Source organism: Pan troglodytes, chromosome 4 (assembly GCF_028858775.2).
Source record: "Pan troglodytes isolate AG18354 chromosome 4, NHGRI_mPanTro3-v2.0_pri, whole genome shotgun sequence".
Taxonomy (NCBI): Eukaryota; Metazoa; Chordata; class Mammalia; order Primates; family Hominidae; genus Pan; species Pan troglodytes.
The window spans coordinates 128,760,758-128,784,966 of NC_072402.2; the positions used below are offsets into that span (position 1 = coordinate 128,760,758).

Consider the following 24,209-nt stretch of genomic DNA (forward strand, 5'->3'; position numbering starts at 1 on the left):
AAATGCTTAGGAAAAAAGTGGGCTCCTGCTGACTAATTCTGAAATTGTAAGATTGTTCTCATTTTCATTTCCAGCAACCAAAAGAAGGAACACTTCTGGCCACATTATCTCTCTATTTAAAGGATATGTGGCCAGTCTATGGGAACACCATGGTGGTAACTATGTGATTCTGAGTACTATGACTAACATACTTCTGAAAGCACAGATTTTTGGGGGCTTTTAGAAGATCCTGACAACATTTTAATATTTTATGGAGATATTAAAAGGGATTTCTCTCTTTCTGTATCACTGTAAAAGGAAGAAACAATTTAAAGCAACTTGGCACTCTTAGGAACATATAATTCTTGATGGCAGCTCTTGCCTCTGCAGTTGTTTATATTTCACAATGAGGATTATGTCATTACCCTACAGGTAGCCCCATCCAAATACAATCTTATTACTAAAAGATTCTAGAATTTAATGGCTATCCCACAATAGACTGCTTTTCAGACATCTGTAGGATTTTCCAAATATCAAGGATATAATTTGCTGCATTGAAGTTGAATGAACTGCAAATTTTATTTACAGGTTTTTCATATACAGATATTTCTTGCCTGATCAGAGACTGATGTAGAGCTTCTGAAGCTGCCCAAAATATATCCCATTTGATGTTTCCTAAAGTTCTTTTAAGAGAACCTGAGCTCTTCCTATTCTCTATCATGGCAGATCAAGGTGGAAAGGAGAACCCCATGCAGAAACTTCACATCTGCAAGCTCTGCCTCAACATCTGTGTTGAGGAGAGTGGAGACAGACTAACCCGAGCAGCCAAGGCATTGGAGCAGCTCACAGGGCAGAGTCCTGTGTTTTCCAGAGCTAGATACAATCAGATCCTCTGGCATGCAGAGAAATGAAAAGATTGCTGTCCACTGCACAGTTCAAGGGTCCAAGGCAGAAGAAATCCTGGAGAAGGATCTAAAGGTGCAGAAGTATGAGTTAAGAAAAAATAACTTCTCGGATACTAGAAACTTTGGTTTTGGGATCCAGGAACACATCGATTTGGGTATCATATATGACCCAAGCATTGGTATCTACGGCCTGGACTTCTCTGTGGTGCTGGGTAGGCCAGGTTTCAGCATCACAGACAAGAAGCACAGGACAGGCTGCATTGGGGCCAAACACAGACTCAGCAAAGAGGAGATCATGCGTTGCTTCCAGCATAAGTATGATGGGATCATCCTTCCTGACAAATAAACCCGTTTCCATCCAAAAGGCCAATAAAAAGTTTTTGGTGAAAAAAAAGAGAACCAGAAAGCTCAGCCTTCCTTAGACTTTATTTGCTGGGCACAGAAAATCATGCGCAGCCTTGCCAACCTTCTAAGGAAACAGAGAAAGCCTCATCCCACTGACTCATGACATTTAGAAATAATCTGCCAATGTAGACCTCGTTTCCGGTTTGAGGCCTGAGTCCACTATCATGGTCTTGCATCTGCTGTATTGACTCAGACTATGTAACCACAGTTCAGCCTCGACTTCCCTACTAGAACCTTCAGTTCCTTACCTGGGGTTGATGAGAGGATGGGCAAAGGGGAGTGCTCCCTAGGTTCTCATTCTCCATCTGTCCACTGGGTCCTGTTGCAAGGGGGTAAACCCTGGGAATCCCATTGTCTTTGCCCTCCAGACTCCTGATGTTGTTCCCTAACACTGACCTGTTGATCATCCTCCCTAACAGGGATTAATTCTCATGGACAACTCCAAACTCCCACTTGAGGCAAGAGGCAAAATTGCTATAGATTAGTGCCTTTTGGAGATTTAATTACTAGTTTTTCCAGATATTTTCCTGAAGATGATAAAGAGTCAAAATAGCTGAGCAAGGTGGCTCATGCCTGCAATATCAGCACTTTGGGAGGCTGAGGTGGGAAGATCACTTGAGCCCAGGAAGTCAAGGCTGCAGTGAGCCATGATCACACCACTGCACTACAGCCTGGGCAATACAGCAGGACACTGTCTCAAAAACAAAAAACAAACAAACCAAAAAAAAAAAAGAATGGCAGAGTGGCTAAATAGATTGTTTTGCTTTAATTCTCCTTCTTGACAAAGTTCTTCTTTGATGAATGAATGACTGAAGTTAAAAGTTCACAGGGAAGCAAAAGGAAAAATGAATGAAGTAATCTGGGTAATCAACTGCTGAATAATTTAGAAAAGATATCACATGCTGACAAAATGGGAAGTCTGAGCATATCACTTGTTTGCCCTTTGATGCAATTAATCTTGTGGTATAATGCCAAATCAAGTGTTGTAAGATTTGAGAATGATACATTTAATTCCACGTGCTTAAAACCTTTTTTTTTTTTTTTTTTTTTTTTGAGATGGAGTCTTGCTCTGTCCACCCAGGCTGGAATGCAGTGGCACAATCTCAGCTCACTGGAACCTCTGCCTCCCGGGTTCAAGCAATTCTCCTGCCTCAGTCTCCCAAATAGCTGAGATTACAGGCACCCGCCACCATGCCCGGCTAATTTTTGTATTTTTTCCTAGAGATGTGGTTTCACCATGTTGGCCAAGGTGGTCTCGAACTCCTGACCTTGTGATCTGCCCACCTCGGCCTCCCAAAGTGCTGGGATTACAGGCATGAGCCACCGCACCCAGCCAAAATTTTTAAAAATATGAACGGAAGAATAAAGTTACCCATTCAATTAGATTTATCAAAGACATTATGCCTTCGAACTGAATAATAAAAAAATAATTGCACATTATTTTATCATAATTTGAAATTAAAATGGACATCTATGCCAGAATACTAAATAGTACATTTGTTTCAATGTCATTACATTTTTTTGAATATTATTTTTGCAGAGTAAAACGATAAGGCAAAGTGTAGTTATTTCAACTGTTATGGTGCCCTCCTCTCAGAGCCATGGCTATACGGGAAGTTATTATTCTATTCTCCCTATTTTGTGTGTGTTTAAAAATTTACATAATAAAGGAAAAAGTTTTTAAATTTCTTGTGAGACACAGATGAGTCAGACCTCTTCACTTTAATTCTCAACAGATGCAGCCTTCCATCTCTCTCTAAAAGCATTCAGTTTCCTGGAACATTTAACATCACCTTCAAAGAATGCTAAGAGCTCTGAACTGCTCTTTCTGTGTCTTATCCCCTCATTCTCTCTAACACCCTGCGTCTTCTACTGACAGCCTGGGATGGCAAACAGACTCTACAATCATCGTGTCTGTGGTCTCAGTTCAACTTTTTACCAGTCTATAAGGCGAAATGGCTGCTTGCCACATCCAGCTGTAAGAAAAGGCAGGCCCTTCTCCATTGTTGTTTAGCCACTAGAGAAAAAAATGCAGAGATGGTGCTTGCAGGCTTAAAGGGGTTTTAGGGAAGTCTCTTTTATCAGCTGAGCTACACACTGATCCCACAAAAAGAGCCAGGTTTTACATCAACCTCTTCTTTTGATCTTCTGTGACCTAGAGACTCACATAACAATAGTGTGCTCTGGCCCCAGACTCTCCAGATTGAATGAACCCTTTCTTTTCTCTTAGTTCCCACTTTGTCTTACTTTTCTTTTTTAACAGCTTTATTGAGATATAATTTATATATCATACAATGCACCCATTTAAAGTGACTAATCCAATGATTCCTAATATGTTCACAGAGTTGTGCAACCATCACCACAATCAAGTCACTGATTCCCTTCTACTTTGTAAGTATCTCCCTTTACATTATAAGAGATTCTCCCTTTGAATTATAAATCCCAGAGTGCACGATGCCCCCTCCCTGTGTCTATGCCTCCCCTATAGCATCTAGCACCAGGTGTCAATATCAGTCATTCTAGATGCTTGTAGTATTATCACTCCCCACTTTTGCCCTTGTTCTAACTCTCTATCCTATGTTCAAATTTATAGAAAAAAGACAAATGTAGGCAGAAGAAAAATAATGTAAATACCATCATCAAACTGCTAATCAAAAAACTCTCTTCTTCTAGCCATGTCCCAATTATTAAGGTTTTGTTCTAAAAATAAAAATTAAAAAAACACTAAACAATTTTGGCTAATATCGTAAAATATGTGTTTCTGCAATGAGGCTGATATGACAGATATCACAAACCAAATATCTTATGCAGCTGTACCAAGTAAGAGCCCTACCAGAACTTATTTCTGACTCTTGTATCCCTCAGTCCAGTCAAGGACATAAAAGAGATTGGAGACACTGGTAGGTTGAGAATATGGTGACAAGATCTCTTTGGAGAGGGCTCTCCTCTCCTCATCTCTAATACTTTCGAGGATGGGTTGAGGTATGCTGCCTTCTATCCCCAAACCTAGTTGGGGAGTCTCAGGGAACCCCTGCAACAGCTTGGAAACGTGCTCCCTGCTATTGGAGACATGAAAGACTGGTGCCTGACTTGGCCTGATGAAGCTCAAGTGGTCTGGGGACTAGGAAGTCTGGAAGCTCATTAACTGCTTGGATACAGTGCCAAGAGACCACTACGGCATCAGGACCGAGCCGAATGATGCTTTGTGTTTCACATCAGGTGTGTGTCAGGAGGGAGAGAGTGTCAGGGAGAGGTTATCCTCCTTCTCAGTCAACAGGACTATTTACAGGAAGGAAGAGCAGAAAGAGGCTGAGGTGTATGGTGGATGCCCAGGAAGCAATCCATCTAAGTCCAGGGAGCTGCATAAGAGAAGCACCCAAGAGAGAAGCGTCGGCTTCATCATCTCCAGACCCACCCTGGAGCATCAGCTTTAACCATCCATATGTCCAGAGAAGCCGAAGCTTCCTAGCCAAGCAGTGCCCTCCCCTACACCTCTGCTTTCTCCTACCCTTAACACTGGCAGTTCCAAAATAGCAGTTTGTGAGATAGGAGGGAGGTGAGATGAGAGAGAACCAGGAACTCACCCTGTCCCTACAGCAGGGAGCAGCCTGGAGCAGGTACAATCTGGGAAACAGGAGAAGGGGCGACCAAGGTCAGATCTTTGTATCCCATGGTCAGGACATTCTAATTACTGAATTGTGAGTGTGTTCATGTCCTAAAGTGACTATAGGATTGTCACATGAGACTGAGTAGAGAGACTGTGGGATTGGATGAGTCTCAAGATGGACAACCGGGACATTGCAGGAAAGGCTAACCGTGGTTTGGGGTTTCTCCCCCTAAATCTGGAAAAATGAACATGAACATCCTTCACCAGGAACAGCTCATCGCTCAGAAGAAAGGGGAAATTGGATCCAAAATGCAACAGAAAGCCAAGCAGAATGAGGTGGCCAGCCCACAGCCCCCATATCCCGGCGAAATCACAAATGCACACAACTCTTCCTGCGTTTCAAACAAGTTTGCCAACGACGGTAGCTTCTTGCAGCAGTTTCTGAAGTTGCAGATGGCACAGACGAGCACAGATGCCCCTCACCCCCAACACCAGGGCGCCCAGTGCCCCTCCCAGCACGCCTACCTCCTGCGCCGGGAAGAGGTCCCTCCTCATCAGCAGGCGGACAGGCCTAGGGCTGGCCAACCCGCCAGGCCGGTGAAGAGCTACTCTACTCGCACGCCAAGCAGCTGCCTGTGGCGCACCGCCCGAGTGTCTTCCAGTCCCACGACGAGGGTGAGGAGGAGGACTAGAAGCAGTGGCTGGAGGTCAAAGTTTCACCCCCAGAGGGAGGAGACTCGGAAAGTGATAGAGAAATTGGCCCCTTTGTGTCAGAAGCAGGCCCCGAGTTAGAAAAAGTGATTACGGAGGACTACAAGGATAACCTGGCGTTTCCATTTTTGCACGGTAAGAATAGCAGGCAATTCTACCACAGAAAGGAAGTGGCTGAGATAAGAAAGGAAGCGCAGAAGTCGCAGGCAGCCTCTCAGAAAGTTTCACCCCCAGAGGACGAAGAGGTCAAGAACCTTGCAGAAAAGTTGGCCGGGTTCATAGTGGGCGGGGATCCCGAGATGGAAACCACCGCCCTCCAGAAAAACCGCGAAAACTAGGCCTTCAGCTTTCTGTACGAGCCAGCCCAACAGCCAAGAGTCCAGCTGCTACTGACAGAAGCTGGAGGAGTTCCAGAAAGCCAAGGCCGGCTCCACAGGCACCCGACCCCGGCCTGAAGCGCGGGTCTCCTCCTGAGGCCCGACAACCACCTGCCCCGCCTCGTCCTCGCCTGTGTCCCCCCGTCATCCCCGCTCCAGGCGCCCCCGGGGAGCCAGCCTCCGCAGCCACCGTCAAGAGGAAGCCGAAGAGCCGGTGGAGGCCTGAAGAGAACAAAGTAGAGCTCTCACCTGCTGAGCTGGTGCAGAGGGACGTGGATGCCTCTCCCTCACCTCTGTCAGTTCAGGACCTCAAGGGGCTCGGCTATGAGAACGGGAAGTCCGTGGGTCTAGCGGGCCTCACGGAGCTATCGTGCTCCCAGAAGCAGCAGCTGAAGGACCAGCAGGAGATGCATCAGATGTACGACATGATCATGCAGCACAAGTGGGCCATGCAGGATATGCAGCTGCTGTGGGAGAAGGCGGTGCAGCAGCACCAGCACGGCTACCACAGCGACGAGGAGGTGAGCAGCGAGCTGCGCACCTGGGAGCATCAGCTGCAGCGCATGGAGATGAACAAGACGAGGGAATGGGCCGAGCAGCTGACGAAGATGAGCCGAGGCAAGCACTTCATCGGAGACTTCCTACCTCCAGACAAGCTGGAGAAGTTTATGGAGACCTTCAAGGCCCTGAAGGAGGGTCGCGAGCCTGACTACTCGGAGTACAAGGAGTTCAAGCTCACTGAGGAGAACGTGCTGATGAAGATGGGCTGGAAGGAGGGTGAGGGCCTCAGCGAGCCAGGGCATCAAGAACCCGGCCAACAAGGGCCCCACCGCAGTGGCTGGTGCCGGCTTCGGCATTGACCCGCCAGCCGCTGTCTCCAAGGAAGACGGCGAGAACTAGGTCTTCCTCAAGAGGATGATGCCGGCCTACCGCTTCCGGCCCAACCCCCAGGAACAACCCCAGACGGTCTTACTACTGAGTGTTCTGGAAACACGTACTTTCTGAATAACCAACCGTCCCTGGACTGTGGCATGTTCCGACCTGTATTTCTGCCCACCCCTCCCGTTGTCACGAGTGCCATGCTGTGTAATAAAGTCCCAGTGCTCATCCAAAAAAAAAAAAAAAAAAGAATGAGTAGAGAAATCATGGGACTTCTAGAGTTTTCCTCCAGGGAGAGGAAATTATCATCACCAAATGAAGTTTAAACACACAGTGGTAAGATTATTTTTATTTAAGCTGTGTGGTTATCACCACACTTGTTCAGCATACCAGTTGTATAGATACTGTAAGAATGATTACATGTTTTCAGTCTTCTTAATGATAAATATCACTGTGTTGGACATTTATTATGTACAAGGCAGTATGGTAAACACATATTGTACCAATCAACATCCCAGAAAAAAAAAAAAAACAAGGAGACATGGTTAAATTGGGATTTTCTTAGGAAAGTTTAATAAAGGGATTATTTGCAAAGATGTGGCAGGTTGTAGAGATGATGCTCTGCCCTGGAGCTAGTAATGGCAGGGCTGTTACCTGTCCTTAAGCCTGAAGGGAAGAGGGTAGGGAGTAGTTTTCCAGAACACAGAAGGAGAGTCTCCTAGAAAGCTTCTGGGGAGGAATAGTGACAGCCTAAGGCAATGCTGCAGGGCAAGCATTCAGAATAAATCCCCAGCCTCACTCTCAGCCCTCCCTCTGATCTTCTGTCTGGGCACCCTATTGGCTAAACCAAAAAAAAAGCAAAGGACAAGGGAGCCTCTAGTGGTCCATGCAGGTCGGCATCCTTGGGAGGGAGACCAAGGAGTAGCAGGTGGACAGTGGATCTGAAGGAAAAAATGACAATATCTAGTATAAATACATATCTCATTTAATTTGCACAAGAACACTCATTATTCACATTCTGCAGATGAGGAAATTGAGGTCTAGAGACTAGGTAACTAGTTCAAGGTCAGATAGTTAAATTAGCATCTAGCTCTCTCCAGAGCCTATGTTCAAAATCATTGGTGTACTATCAATGTCTTATCCTCTAAACATAGAGTCTTTATAAATATTACTATTTTAACTGTCAGTTAAATCATGTTTGCACTGATGTGGTGACCAAGGAAATATTGGCCACAGAACAGAATAGCTAGCAAGTCTTTGGAACAACATAGTTGTTTAGCTGGGCTTTTTTTTTTTTTTAATTTTTAACCAAAGTGCTCAAATCTGGGAAAAATCTCACAGATGAACTGGAAAGGGAGAGTGAACATTAGAACCTAATTTAGGAATAAATCCTTGGAATTTTTCAATCTTTCTTTGGTAAATGTTTCTTATCACATGTGCTCCCCCATCTGACAAAGCCTATAGATGTAGATTGAGCATTATTTTTCTTTAGAAAGAAAGCACTTTAAACTTCCAGGTGCTGGAATTAGATATGCTGGATATCACATCAAACCAGATGGCAGCAAAGGTGGCATGATCAGCACAAATGTAAAACATGCAGTTTAATTCTTACAAAAAAAATCCTTCCTGCCAGGTGATTCAAAACCAGCCATGACATGAAACTTTTTTTTTTTTTTTTGAGAAGACAGAGTTCCTTTAATCAGGGAATCAATATCCATAATTTTCATTCAAAATGGTATTATGTAAAGCAGGTTTTAATTCAAAAACTCTCCTGTATACTTATTTATATGTACATGTTTTTATACTAAGTAAAATTTTTCCTCATATTTTTATAATGCTACACACACAAACTACATGTGCTGTACATTTAAATTTTTACATACATAAATTTATTATAACATAAAAAGTAAAAGTGATGAATATTGTTTAAAACAACTAATATACTATTTTTAATTTGGGGGTTACATAGAGTCTCAAATATTTAATTGTGATTTTAAAAGATCTAGTAAAGACTTCTAAAGCTAAAACACAATTTGAATTTAAAAAAGAATGATTATTCTTACACAATTATAAATATTTGCAGTAAATATTTTCATCACAATGCTGTTTTGACCCCATTTTTCAAGTATTAGAATATATTCCTTTGATCAAGTGAAGAAAACTGAATCATTATAAATGACTAGCTGAAAGTAAATCCTGTTCTTGTGTTTCTTTAGCAGATTAAAGATTTGTCCTAGGGAAGATGGCTGGCTTCAGTTCCAAACATAAAAGTCAGGTGTGTGCACACCAACGCATATGTACTTATACTGTAGCTCCACAGCCCTGAAACGTTATTGCCAGATGTTTTTCTATGCATTTTTAGTGATACATTGATTTCCTTAAAAGAATAATTTGGTATCATCCAGGTGTGCCAATAAGATTAAGACACTGCTGTTCTAGAAGGAAGCCAACAGTATTTCTTTAATGTAGCTCTTACATGGAAGCAAACATTAGGCATGCAAAAGAACAATCTCTACCTCCTCCCCACTTTATCACACCTAGGTGTCCTAGTTCTGGAAGTCAGAAGTCTGAAATGGATCTATGAGGCTAAAACCCAAATGTCAGCAGAGCTGTGTTTCTTCTTGTTATTTTAGGGGAGTAAATCTATTTCCATGTTTTTTCCAGTTTTTCTGCATTCCTTGGCTCAAGGCCTCTTCCTTGAGCCCCTCTGCCTTCTTTCTCTGTTGTCACATCACCTTCTCTGTCTGTGATACTTCCACTTCCCTCTTACAAAGACCCTTGTGATTACATTGGGTTTGGCTCATCCAGATAATCCAGAATAACCTCCTTATCTCAAGAGTTTCAACTTAATCACACATGCAAAGTCTTCTCTTGCCACCTAAGGAAATATATTCGCAGGCTTGAGGGATTAAGATTTGGACATCTTTGGTGGGCCATTATTGTGTCTACCACAGGGTAAATTTAAAAAGTATTTGGGAGGATTCGTTAATTTATGAAGATGGCGTGGGATGAGTGAGGGAGACAGTAAATTCTCCCAGGTATATAATTTACTTAATTTTAAGAATAGTGGTGGTCATCCACTAAGGTGAAGCATATTAGAAAAAAAATCATTCAGGTATGAAGATTATAATGTTGGAGCATGTAAACTGTATGTGACAACTACAAAACATTTAAGATTACATATGTGGCTTCTGTTTTGTGGCTCATATTAGATTTCTACTGGTCAGAGCTACTATAAAAAGTCCTATTTCAAATACACTTGGCCTGTGAAAATTCAAAGCCTCTTCATGATCTCTTTGAATTCCCAAATATTACATAATCATGGGACTTTCTCCAAATATCTGCTCTATACACAACATAAAATTTGTGCTCTATATTAGCCCAAATCTCTCTATTTTGCTCTATATTAGCACAACATAAAATTCAGAACCTTTATCCATTATTTAAAGAAAAAGATACGTATGTGTAGAAACATTATTGACGATATCTGAGTCATAGAATCACACCATAAGATCTGCCTTCTCTTTTGCTACCCATTTTTCTCCCTTAATTCTTTGTTCATTCTTTCTTCTTTCTTTTCAGAAACAAAACAATTTCTCTCTTTTTCTCCTGCTTAGTAGTTCAGTAAGCATCTTATTTTGTTGGAGCATGCTTTTGAGATTTGTCTCTCTTCCTGCAATCAGGCAGTTTTCTCCTAAGATAAGGTCTAGTGAATAAAATTTCCTTCATCTTTTACACTTGCAATCAAAGATGAAGGTCACTAGAGTGATTTTTTAGTGTACTCACAGCTCTGATTTTAGTGAGAGGCGCAGAGTCACATCTATTTACTCCTCTCTGCTATTACAAAATGTGGTAACCCCTAGTGGGACTTTGGGGAGCACAGTGTAAAAACCATTGTTCTGTTCTCCTGGCTCCAGAGACACCCTACTATCCTAATTTTTCATTTCTGACAAATCCTCCTCAGTGAAGGTTGAAGGCTTCTCAACTTCCAAATATCTCTAAAATGCTGGCTTCCTGTTGCTCTCCTCAATCTTCCTTGTGTGTTTTCATCCAACAGTGTTTCAACTCTGCTCCCTAAAGGCTACATTCATTCAACAGTGTTTCAACTCTGCTCCCTAAAGTCTATCTCCATTCAAATGTAAACCTCCAACACAATTCCCATAAAGGCTTAAGGTTCAAATAGCAGCACACTTGCTACGTATCTCCTGTTGGCTTGAGCTTCCACAGGCACCTCAACTTCTTAATAAAGACAATTTCAGAAGAGCATCTCAGTTTTGAACCTGGCATGCCAATCCTGGGGTCTGACTTAAGTGCTGAAATTGCCTTATCTGGTTTAGATGCAGTGTTACTGAATTGATTACCGAGTCTGGGAAATCCCGCGAAGTCCCACTGCAAGCTGGAGACCCAGGAAAGCCAGCAGTGTAGTTCAAAGGCCTGAGAACGAGAGCTAATACTGTACATTCTAGTCTGAGTCTGGAGGAGCACTGAAGCAGAAGATTTATGTCTCAACTCCAGCAGTCAGGCAGAGATTGGATACTAAACTTATACTGAATTATAATGTAGCATATTTATATCTATTTTTTTAATTCCTCCAGGCATCAATTAACTTCTGTCCTGGAGAAAAATTACAGTGAAAACCACAAGATACCCTTCAGTAACACATAAAAAAAAAATAAATGGGTTTAAAATGGTACAAATAACCTAGATTTCAAGATCTAGAGAAAACAAGTAATTTGCATACATGTGGTTCCTTGCAAGCAAAAATTGAGACAATTAAGAAAAATAACTGAATATGAAAAAATTAAGTTCTACACAGCTACAATCTAATTTCCTACAGTATATCAAAGGAAAAATTAAGACATGCTTCTTATTTTTAGAAATGTTTTAAAGGGTAAGCTCATCTGGGGCTCATAAGAACATTTTCTTAATTTTTAATGAAACAAATACAAATATCTAAACACTGAAGAACATTGTGCCAAAGGCTTGAGTTTGCAGTATTAGTAAAAATTTGTGCATACCCTTCTAAGCAACAAGAAAAGACATTGCACATTATTACAGAGTGCCTGTCTTCCAATCTGCTTAAAAGGCTTCTCAGACCTTACAAATTGTTGGCTTTTAAGTGCATAAAACTTGGAGGGGGGCTTGAAATCACAGACAGATAAGAATAAGTTTCCTAAAGATGGATTTAACCATGTCTCCTATTTCATAAATTTGACCAGTCAGAGATTCACCTGGCCAGTGGCCAGCTGTTCCAGCCATCCACAATGAGGCTCCAGGCATGCAAGGGAAGAAGCCATCTTGAATGTCCAGCCCAGTTGAACTTCAGATGACTCCAGCGCCACTACCTGCCTGCAACTGCATGAAAGAAAGTGAAAATTGCTGAGATAAGCACAATCAGTGTACAGAACTGTGAAACAGTAATTAAATGTTTTGATTCACCACACTTTTTGCTAGTTTGTTACATAGCAGTAGATAACTGAAACACTGTATATAGCCTATCTTTGGAAGAGTATATACAACTTTCAATCCCATCTAATTATTCTTTACCAACAACCATGAAAGATATAGTTTGAGGGAACATATTTGGAAAGATTTAAATAAGGCATGACATTTCTCCATTCAACATTTAAAGAATTTGAAAGATAGCCTACTGACAAGTTATCAGTTGGCCCAACAGGACACCCAAATGAATTAGATGGGCAAAAAGTCAACATGTACATTCCTCTTAATATTTATGATAATAAGGTAACTGAAGATGCTTCCTTCGACAAAATCATAAGGAACCATCAGATCTCCAACTGAGAAATATTGATCGGTAATTGGAGTTTGGCTCCATCAAACCTAGTACAAAAAGCAAACAAGAGCTGCTGATCAAATTCACCTCTCCAAAATAGAAGCTGTTTTTTATATGAAAAGAGATCCAGTTAATTATCTCATCTTCTAGCCAAGGAGTTTACAGGGAAACCACTGGGCTGATGGTCTGATTTTGGTCTTGTTGTATTTGCTGGTGAAAAGAGTTCATTAAGTGGATGGGAATTTTGAGTTACCTCAACAACTATCATTGCTCAGCAAAAAAAATGAATTAGAATATTACCTAACATCAGTTCTAAAGAAGCCACTCTGTAAAACCATAGGATCTTACTTCTGTTACTGTTTCTTTTGTGGCTTAGTTCTGGTGTTTGGGGAGTAGGAAGGATAACTCTTAAAGTTCCCCCCAAGAATGGTGTTACATAAGTGTTTAAGGAGCTGTGAACTTTCAGTGCCGCACAGAAAACTGAAGAAGTACCCAATTATTTTTAAAATTGGAGGGTTGTCAGTGGGATTAGTACTATTAGTGCTCAACATCACTAATTTCTGTTGTCTCCTCAAGGACTCAGTTTTAGAAAGGCATGCAAAAATAACTAATTTGGATTCCTTGACCATGGTAGGGGTTCTCTATGCATGAAATCCTTAATTTGTAGAATTATAGGGATGTTTGGGGTCTGTTATATTTAGTAGGCTATTATTTGCCTTGTAGGCTAGCATGGATTTTTTAGTAACAAACTAACATTTTCAAATAATGTGAGATTTAACTAAGGAAAGTGCGTGTATTCCAACTAACCTGAATGTTACACTGGTTTCATCACACTGAAGTATTTCATTACATACTGACCTGTCAGAAGTGACGGTATGCAGAGAATTTACAAAATTTATACCATTAAATTTAAGACATTTCTGTTTTACTTTCAGCCAAGAGCCCTAAGGACTAAAGCATCATCTGATATTAATTTTCTATTGGTTTCAGAATCTGCCACAGAAATGATAGGTTAAAACCCTGGGAAAACATCATAGGCCAGCAGAGTTAGGCTCACTATCAAGGCTCTACTTCATTTATTTGAGATAAACATGACAATGTATTTTTCCTCTGTCTTTTCTATGCAAAAGGAAATCAATTTTCTTTACAAAATTGGGAATGTGCTGTACCAAAATAAAAGATGTAAGTATATATGGAAATTTAGTATGTAACACCAAGATGGCATTTCAAACTAATGGAGGAAATGGACAGTTATTTTCTTTTTCTTTTTTCTTTTTAATGTTTTTAATTGACAAAAATGTATGTATTTATGATATACATAATGTTTTGATATATGTATACATTGTAGAATGGTTAAATCAAGCTAATTAAATTAGATTTGTTCTTTAAATGGTTGTTTCAAACAGCTAGCTGTTAAGAAAAAAAAAGCAAAGCTAGACCTACCACTCAATAAATTCTAGACAAATTAAATATTTAAATATTAAATTATGAAATTTAAAAAGACTCAAGGAAAATATGGAAGACTTTTTTTTATTTAATTTTTCATAGGGGAAGAAGATGGCTGAACAGAAACTCCCACCAATTGTCCTCCCCACAGGAACACCAAATTGAACAACTATCCACACAAAAAAAAGCATCTTCATGAGAAGCAAAATCAGGTGAGCAATCACAGTATCTGGTTCTAACTTCATATTACTGAAAGAGGCATTGACGAGGGTAGGAAAGACAGTCTTGAATCACCAGTGCCACCCCTCTCCCATCCCTCAGGAGTTGCCTCCTTGTACAAGAGAGAATCTGTGTGCTTGGGGGAGAGAGAGTGCAGTGATTGTGCGACTTTGCATTGGAACTCAGCACTGCCCTATCACTGTGGAAAGCAACACTGTGCAGAACTCAGTTGGCACTCACAGAGGGAACATTTAGACCAGCCCATGCCAGAGGGGAATTACCCATCCCAGAGGTTGAAACCTGTGTTCCATTCCCGGGCAAGTGCTAATGTTATGCTGGGCTTGCAGCCATTAAACTTAGGGGCACATGACCTAGTGAGCCACCAGCCAGACTAGCCAAGGAAGTGCTTGCACCACCTCTCCCCCAACCCTAGCCAGCACACCTCACAGCTCCAGGAGGAGATCCTTCCTTGCACTTGAGAACAGGAGAGGGAAGAGTAAAGAGCAATTTATCTTGCAACTTGGGTACCTGTGCAGCCTCAGTAGGATAGGGCACCAGGCAGAGTCCCAGGGCCCCCATCCTAGGCCCTAGCTCCCAGACATTTCTAGACACATCCTGGGCCAGAAGGGAATCCACTGCCTTGAAGGGAAGGATCTAGTCTTTGCAGGTTTCATTTCCTGCTGACTACAGAGCCCTTGGTCAAAGCAAATGCAACAAAACCAAAAATAAATAAATGGAACCTAATTAAACTAAAAAGTTTCGCACAGCAAAATAAATAATCAGCAGAGTAAACAGACAACCCACAGAGTGGGAGAAAATATTCACAAACTATGCATCTGACAAAGGACTAATATCCAGAATCTACATAGAACTCAAACAAATCAGCAAGAAATAAACAAATAATCTCATCAAAAAGTGGGCAAAGGACATAAATAGACAATGCTCGAAATAAAATACACCAACAGCCAACAAACATATGGGAAAAAATGCTCAACATCACTAATTATAAGGGAAATGCAAATTAAAACCACAATGCAGTATCACCATATTCCTGCAAGAATGGTCATAATTTAAAAATCAAGAAATAATAGATGTTGGTGTGGATGTGGTAAAAAGGAAACACTTTTACACTGCTAGTGGGAATGTAAACTAGTACAACCACTATGGAAACTATGGTGATAAAGAACTAAAAATAGAGCTACCAATCATCCAGCAATCCCACTACTGAGTACCCAGAGGAAAAATGATTACATGAAAAAGACACTGCACTTACCTGTTTATAGCAGCACAATTCACACTTATAAAAATATGGAACCAACCTAAATGCCCATCAACCAACAAGTGGATAAAGAAAATGTGGTACATATACACCTTGGGATACTACTCAGCCATAAAACTGAATGAAATAATAGCCTTTGTAGCAACCTAGATGGAGCTGGAGGCCATTTTCTAACTGAAGTAACTCAGGAATGGAAAACCAAATATCATATGTTCTAACTTATAAGTGGAAGCTAAGCTATGAGAATGCAAAGGTGTAAGAATGATATAATGGACTTTAGGGACTCGGGGAGAAGGGTTGGGGTTGGTGAGGCATAAAAAACTACATATTGGCTACAGTGTACACTGTTTGGATGACAGGTACACCAAAATTTCAGAAATCACCACTAAAGAACTTATCCTAAGATAAGATACTATAACTAAAAACCACCTATATGCCCAAAACTTGAAAGTTTTAAAAAAGAGCCCTTGGTCACTGAATAATCAGCAGTGGTAGGCAGTAATAATCATGGGCTGGAGTAAGACTCAAAGATGTGCTGGCTTCAGGTGTGACCCAGCACATTCCCAGCTGCGGTGGCTCGGGGAGAGACTCTTTTTGCTTTAGGAAAGACACAGTAAGAATTAAGGAAACTTTGTCTTGAGCTTAGGTACCAGCTTGGCCACAGTGAGGTAGAACAACAAGCAGCCTCTTGGGGCTCCCAATTCTAAGCTGTGACTCTTGGACAAGATTTCTGGACCTGCCCTAGGACAGAGGGGAGCACACTCCCCTTGAAGGGAGAGACACAGGCGTGGCAGCATTGACCACAAGCTGACAGAAGAACCCTTGGGCCTTGAGTGAACCATCAGCAATAGCCAGGGAGTACTCACCCCAGGACTGGGGTGGTGATGGCCATGGAGAGAGATTCCTCTGGTTATGGAAAGGGGAGGGAAGAGTGAGAAGAACTTTGTCTTGCAGTATGGGTGCCAGCACAGCTTCAGTAGAAGAGAGCACCAGGTAGATTCCTAAGGTTTCCAACTCCACGCCCTTGTCACAGATGTCATCACTGGACCTGCCCAGAGATAGGGGGAGCTTGCTGTCCTGAATGGAAGCACGCAAGCCTGGCTAGATTTGCCACCTACTGGTTGTAGAGTCTTAGGGCTTTTAGCAAACATAGGCAGTAGCCAGGCAGTGGATACCATGGGCACTGGGCAAGACCCACTGCTTTGCTGGTTTCACATCTGACCCAGTTCAGTCCCAACTGTGGTGGCTACAGTTGTGCTTGTGTCACCCCTCCTCCAGCTCCAGACAGCTTAGCACAGGAAAGAGATTCTGTTTGTTTAGGAGAAAGTAAGGGAAGAGAAGAGTCTCTGCCTGGTAAATCAGAGAATTCATCCAGATCTTATCCAAGACCACCAAGGCTCTTCCTCTAAAAGTCTGCAAGAGCTACAGTATTACTGGGCTTGGGGTGCCCCCTAATGCAGATATGGCTGTAGTGACCAAAAACTTAGATCATAACACCCAAATCCCTTCAAATACCTGGAAAGCCTTCCAAAGAATGACAGGTACAAACAAGGCCAGACTGTGAAGAGTACAATAAATACCTAATTTTCAATTCCCAGAAACTGGTGAATATTCACAAGCATGAAGGCCATCCAGGAAAACATGACCTCACCAAACATAAGTCACCGGGGATCAATCATGGAAAGACAGAGATATGCGCCTTTCAGACAAAGAACTCAAAATAGCTTTTTTGAGAAACCTCAGTGAAATTCAAGATAACACAAAGAAGAAATTCACAATCCTATCAGATAAATTTAACAAAGAGATTGGAATAAATTAAAATAATCAAGCAGAAATTTCATAATTGAAAAGTGCAATTGACATACTGAAGAATGCATCAGAGTCTCTTAACAACAGAATTGATCAAGCAGAACTAGTGAGCTTGAAGACAGACTATTTGAAAATGCAGTCAGAGAAGACAAAAGAAAAAAGAATAAAAAACAATGAAGCACACCTATAAGATCTGGCAAATAGCCTTAAAAAGGGCAAAGATAAGAGTTATTGGCCTTAAAAAGAAGGTAGAGAAAGAGATAGGGGTAGAAAGCTGATTCAAAGGGTTAACAACAAGACTTCCCAAACCTAGAGAAAGTTATTAATATTCAAGTACAAGGAGGTTATAGAACACCAAGCAGAGTCAACCTAAATAAGACTACCTCAAGGCATCATATAATCAAACTCTCAAAAGTCAAGGATAAAGAAAGGATGCTAAAAGCAGCAAGAGAAAAGAAACAACAAACAATGGAGCCCCAATACATCTGGCAGCCGACTTTTCGGTGGAACCTCTACAGGCCAAGAGAAGGTGAGTGGAATGACATATTTAAAGTGCTGAAGGAAAACACTTTTATCCTAGAATAGTATATCCAGTGAAAATCTCCTTCCTTCAAACATGAAGGAGAAATAAAGACTTTCCCTGACAAACAAAAGCTTAAGGATTTAATCATCAGACCTGTCCCACAAGAAATCTTAAAGGGGGGCCGGGCGTGGTGGCAGGTGCTTGTAGTCCCAGCTATTCAGGAGGCTGAGGCAGGAGAATGGCATGAACCCGGGAGGCGGAGCTTGCAGTGAGCCCAGATCGCGCCACTGCACTCCAGCCTGGGCGACAGAGCGAGACTCTGTCTCAAAAAAAAAAAAAAAAAAGAAAAAGAAATCTTAAAGGGAGTTCTTCAATCTGAAAGAAAAGGACGTTAATGGCAATAGGAAATCATCAAAAGATAGAAAAGTCACTGGTAATATTAAGTACACAGAAAAACACTAATGTTATAACACTAATTGCAGTGTATGAACTACTAATATCTTGGATAGAAAGACTAAAAGATAAACTGATCAAAATAATAACCACAACAGCTTCAACTTTTCAATACATGGACAGTATAATAAGATATGAATAGAAATAATAAAAAGTTAAAAAGCTGCGGGACAAAGTTGAAGTGTAGAGTTTTTACTTATTAGTTTTCTCCTTGCTTGTTTGCAGGTTTGCTTGTTTGTTTTTGCAGTTTTTAGTTGTTATCAGTTTAAAATAATGAGTTGCAGATTATTATTTGCCAGCCACAGGGTAACCTCAAATAGAAACATACAACAAATATACAAAAAAGGGCAAGAAATTAAAATATGCCACCTGAGAAAATCACCTTCACTGAAAGGAAGACAGGAAGGAAAGAAGGAAGAGAAGACCACAAAACAACCAGAAAACAAATTTTAAAAGGCAAGTATACATCCTTACTTATCAATAATAAGATTGAATATAACTAAACTAAACTCTCCAATAAAAAGACATAGAGTGGGCACCGGTGGGAGGTAGGCGCGGGGCTCGGAGTGCGGCAGGCAGGCGGACCTGCGGAGGCAGTATCGCACCGGTGGCGACGGAGGGATCAGGGGTAGTCGGTTGGGTGGGGGCCCGCTGAACTGACAAGTGGCATTTCAGCTCCTTTCTTCCGCCAGTCGGAACCCCAGAGCAGGGACCCGCCCAGCCGGTGTCATCATGACTAAGGCGGTAGCAAGGGGGGGATCCTCCGCGACAAGCTGGACTGCAACGAACTGGACCTGTGTCTCAGCGACCTGAATGAAGTCCCAGTGAAGGAGCTGGCTGCCCTTCCAGAGGCCACCATCCTGTGGAGTCCTGCCCAACTTATGTGGCTTCCATAAAATGGCAACAGTCCAGGCTCCTTGCCTCAATTTTAGAGAATTAACTCCCTAATTGCTAGTAAGCAAGGAGGTGGATCTCTGCAAACCTACACTGTCTATGACTGCTGTAGTTGTACTTGGTGTGACTAAATACCTCAAAGGCAACCTGTTTTTGCGGGTTTTGAAGTGTCAGCTTCATAAGACACTGAGGTTTAGAATTGTTTGATTCTAGACCATAACTGAAGGGAATAAATGGAAACAGAGGAAATGAAGGGAAACAAGTAGCTTCACGGACCTGAAAAGTGGTGTATCACCCAATGACTAGCACAAACAAGGATCGCACTATCCATTCTCTTGTCTGCTAGATTAAGCATTGTCTTGCCTCCTTTGATTCATCTTTTCACAACAGCTGGATGGAGGGATCAGAAATGACTGTGTCATGGTGCTCATTCACTGAAAACTCCCAGTTGCAAGCTCCTTGCCTCCCCCGGAGGGAGCAAGAACCTATCATAGTTCAGAGACAGAGAGGGCAGGGTCCAGCCTTTTAGCCCTAGTGACCTGTTTGGATGGGACTGACACTCATGACTGTCCTGATATTGGAAGAAAGGACTTTGTTAATCTTCTCCCCTATAGCTCTGCTGTGTAGGTCTACACCTTACTCAGAATCACTACACATTCCTTTAGTCTTCCTCCAAGCTCCAGAGCCACTGGTACAAATGCTTTATTGAAACTAAATACATAATACATATAATGAGATTAAGACAATATAGAAGTCCTCATAGTCGTCATATCCCATTACTTGGCCCGTTGAGGCAGCTCAGTGGCTGAGCCCAGTCAAGCCAACCCACAGCTTCATTCACAACTTCAAGATTTGATGCTAATTCTTTTGGATTTCTACAGTTATTAAATATATGTCTGAGAAAAAAAAGACATAGAGTGGCTGGAGAGATTTTTTTAAGACCCAACAATCTATTGCCCACAGGAAAAACACTTCACCTACAAAGACACAGATAGACTGAAAATTAAGAGATGGAAAAAGATATTTCCTGCAAATGGAAACCAAAAAAGAGAAGGAGTATCTACACTTACTTTAGGCAAAAATAAATCTCAAAACAAATCTATAAAAGAGACAAAGAAGGTCATACTATAATGACAAAGGGGTCAATCAGCAAGAACATATAACAATTATAAATATATATGCACCTAACATTAGAGCACCCAGATATATAAAGAAAATATTACTGGAGCTAAAAATAGAGGAAGAACCCAATACAATAATTAGCTGCAGACTTTCAGCATTGGGCAGATCATCCAGACAGAAAATCGACAAAGAAACTTCAGACTTAATCTGCACTATAGACCAAATGGAGTCAATAGATATTTACAGAATATTTTATCCAATGACTGCAGAATACAAATTGTACTCCTCAGCACATGAATCACCCTCAAGAATAAACTCTGTATTAGGCCACAAAACAACTCTTTAAAAAATTTTTTAAAAATAATAATATCGAGTATCTTCCCTGACCACAATGGAATAAAACTAAAAATCAATAACAAGAGGAATTTTGGAAACTATACAAACACATGGAAATTAAACAATATGCCCCTGAATGACCAGTGGGTCAATTAAGAAGTTGGGGGAAATTTAAGAATTTCTTAAATCAAATAATAATGGAAACACAACATACCAAAATCTACGAGATACAGCAAAAGCAGTGCTAAGAGGAAAGTTTACAGCTATAAACATCCACATCCAAAGAGTAAAAAAAAAAAAAAAATTCAAATAAGCAACCTAATGATGCGTCTTAAAGAACTAGAAAAGCAAGAGCAAACCAAACTCAAAGTTAGTAGAAGAAAGAAATAATAAATATCAGAGCAGAAATAAATTGAAATGAAAAAAATACAAAAGGTCAACGAAAGGAGTTGGCTTTTTGAAAAGATAAACAAAATTGACAAACCTTTAGCCAGACAAACTAAGAAAAAAAAAAGACCCAAATAAAGAAAATCGGGGATTAAAAAAGGAGACATTATAACCAATATGCAGAAATCCAGAAGATCATTAGAGGCTACTATGAATAACTATATGCCAATAAATTGGAAAACCTCAGCAAAAATGATGAATTTCTAGACACATGCAATCTACCAAAATTGAACCATGAAGAAATCCAAAACAAGAACATGCCAATAACAAACGACAAGATCAAAGCTATATTAAAAACCTCCCAACAAAGAAAAGCCCAGGTCCCAATTGCATTGCTACTGAGTTTTATCAAACATTTAAAGAAGAACTAATATCAATCCTACTCAAACTAATCCAAAAAATACAGGAGGAGGAAATACTTGAAAACTCATTGTATAAAGTCAGTATTACCCTGACACCAAAATCAGACAAAGACACATCAAAAAAAAAGAAAACTACAGGCCAGTATGTCTGACGAACATTGATGCAAAAATCCTCAAAAAAATCCAAGCACACCAAATTCAACAACATATTAAAATGATTGTTTGTCATTACCAGGTGGGACTTATACCTGGGATGCAAAGATGGTTCAACATATGCAAATCAATCAATGTGATACATCAGATCAACAGGATGAAGGACAAAAACCATATGATCATTTACATTGATGCTGAAAAGCATTTAGCATTTGATAAAATTCAACATCCCTTCATGATAAAAACCCTCAAAAAACCGAGTAGAAAAGAAACATACCTTAATACAATCAAAGCCATATATATCATACTGAATGGGGGAAAAACTGAAAGCCTTTCCTCTAGATCTAGAACATGACAAGGATGTCCACTTTCACCACTGTCATTCAACATAGTACTGGAAGTCCTAGGTAAAGCAATTAGACAAGAGAAAGAAGGGCATCCAAATTGCAAAGGAAGAAGTCAAATTATCCTTGTTTGCAGATGACAGGATCTTATATTTGGAAAAAACTAAAGACTCCACCAAAAATCTCTTAGAACTGACAACAAATTCAGTAAAGTTGCAGAATACAAAATCAACATACAAAAATCAGTAGCATTTCTATATGCTAACAGTGAACAATCTGAAAAAAGAAATTGAGGAATTAATCCCATTTTTAAAATAGCTACAAATAAAATTAAGCACCTAGGAGTCAATTTAACCAAATAAGCTAAATATCTCCACAATGAAAATTATAAAATATTGATGAAAGAAATTGAAGAGGACATAAAAAATTGTTCATGAATTGGAAAAATCAATATTGTTAAAATGTCCATCCTACTCAAAGCAATCTACAGATTCAATGCAATCGCTATCAAAATACCAATGATAGTCTTCACAGAAATAGAAAAAACAATCCTAAAATGCAGATGGAACCAAAAAAGACCTAGCATGGCTAATGCTATCCTGAGTAAAAAGAACAAAACTGGAATGATCACATGACCTGATTTCAAATTATATTACAATGCTATAGTAACCAAAACAGCATGCTAATCACATAAAAACAAACATATAGACGAATAGAACAGAGAGCCCAAAAACAAATCCATACATCTACAGTGAACTCATTTTTAACAAAGGTGCCAAGAACATTCATTGGCAGAAAGAGAATCTCTTCAATAAATAATGCTGGGAAAACTGCATATCCATATGCAGAAGACTGAAACTAAAACCTCTGTCTCATAATATACAAAACTCAAATCAAAATAGATTAAAGACTTAAGTCTAAGACTTCAAACTATGAAACTGCTAAAGGAAAACTTGGGGGCCTGGCACAGTGGCTCACACCTGTAATCCCAGCACATTAGGAGGCCAACGCCGGCGGATCACTTGAGGTCAGGAGTTCAAGACCAATCTGACCAACATGGCAAAACTCAATCTCTGCTAAAAATACAGAAGTTAGCCAAGCATAGTGGCACATGCCTGTAATCCCAGCTACTCAGGAGGCTGAGGCACAAGAATCACTTGAACCTGGGAGGCAGATGTTGCAGTGAGCTGAGATCATGCCACTGCACTCCAGCCTGGGCAACAAAGTGAGATCCTGGCAAGAAAAAAAAAGGCCACCAGGTTATATTAGAGCAAGAAAAGAGAAAAAAGAAAACATTGGAAAAACTCTTCAGGACATTGGGGTGGACAAAGATTACTTGAGCAATACCTCACAAGCACAGGCAACCAAAGCAAAATAGACAAATGGAATCACAACAAATTAAAAAGCTTCTTCACAGCAAAGGATAAAATCAACTAAGTGAAGAGATGACCCACAGAATGTGATAAAATCTTTGCACACTATCCATCTGAAAAGAGATTAATAATCAGAATGTATAAGGAGCTCAAACAACTCTATAGGAAGAAATCTAATAATCTGACTTGAAAATGGGCAAATAACTGAGTAGCCATTTCTCAGAAGAAGACATATAAAGGGCAAACATGCATATGGAAAGTTACTCAACACCACTGATTGTCAGAAAAATGTAAATCAAAACTACAATGTGATCATTTCACCCAAGTTAAAATGGCTTTTATCCAAAAGATAGGTGATAACAAATGCTGATGAAGATGTGGAGAAAAGGGAACCCTCATACACACTGCTGGTAGGAATGTAAATTCCTACCTCCACAACCACTATGGAGAACAGATTGGAGGGTCCTCAAAAAACTAAAAATGGAACTACCATATGCTATTTCACTGCTAGGTATATACCCAAAAGAAAGGAAATCGGTGTATCAAAGAGATATCTTCACTCCCTTGTTTACTGCTGCACTATTCACAATAGTCAAGATTTGGAAACAACCTATTTGTCCATAAACAGATGAATGGGTAGGAAAAATGTAGAACATATATACAATGAAGTACTATTCAGTCATAAAAAGAATGAGATCCTGTCGTTTACGACACCATGGATGGAGCCACAGGTCATTATGTTAAGTGAAATAAACCAAGCACAAAAAGAGAAACTTTATATGATCTCACTTA

General features: G+C 40.4%; 2 pseudogenes; both read left to right on the plus strand.

Moving 5' to 3' along the window:
* The first annotated feature begins 698 nt into the window (after positions 1–698).
* On the plus strand, positions 699–1,230 carry LOC471624 (large ribosomal subunit protein uL5-like; annotated as a pseudogene).
* A 3,829-nt stretch (positions 1,231–5,059) lies between these two features.
* On the plus strand, positions 5,060–6,963 carry LOC471625 (SURP and G-patch domain-containing protein 1-like; annotated as a pseudogene).
* The last annotated feature ends 17,246 nt before the right edge of the window (positions 6,964–24,209 follow it).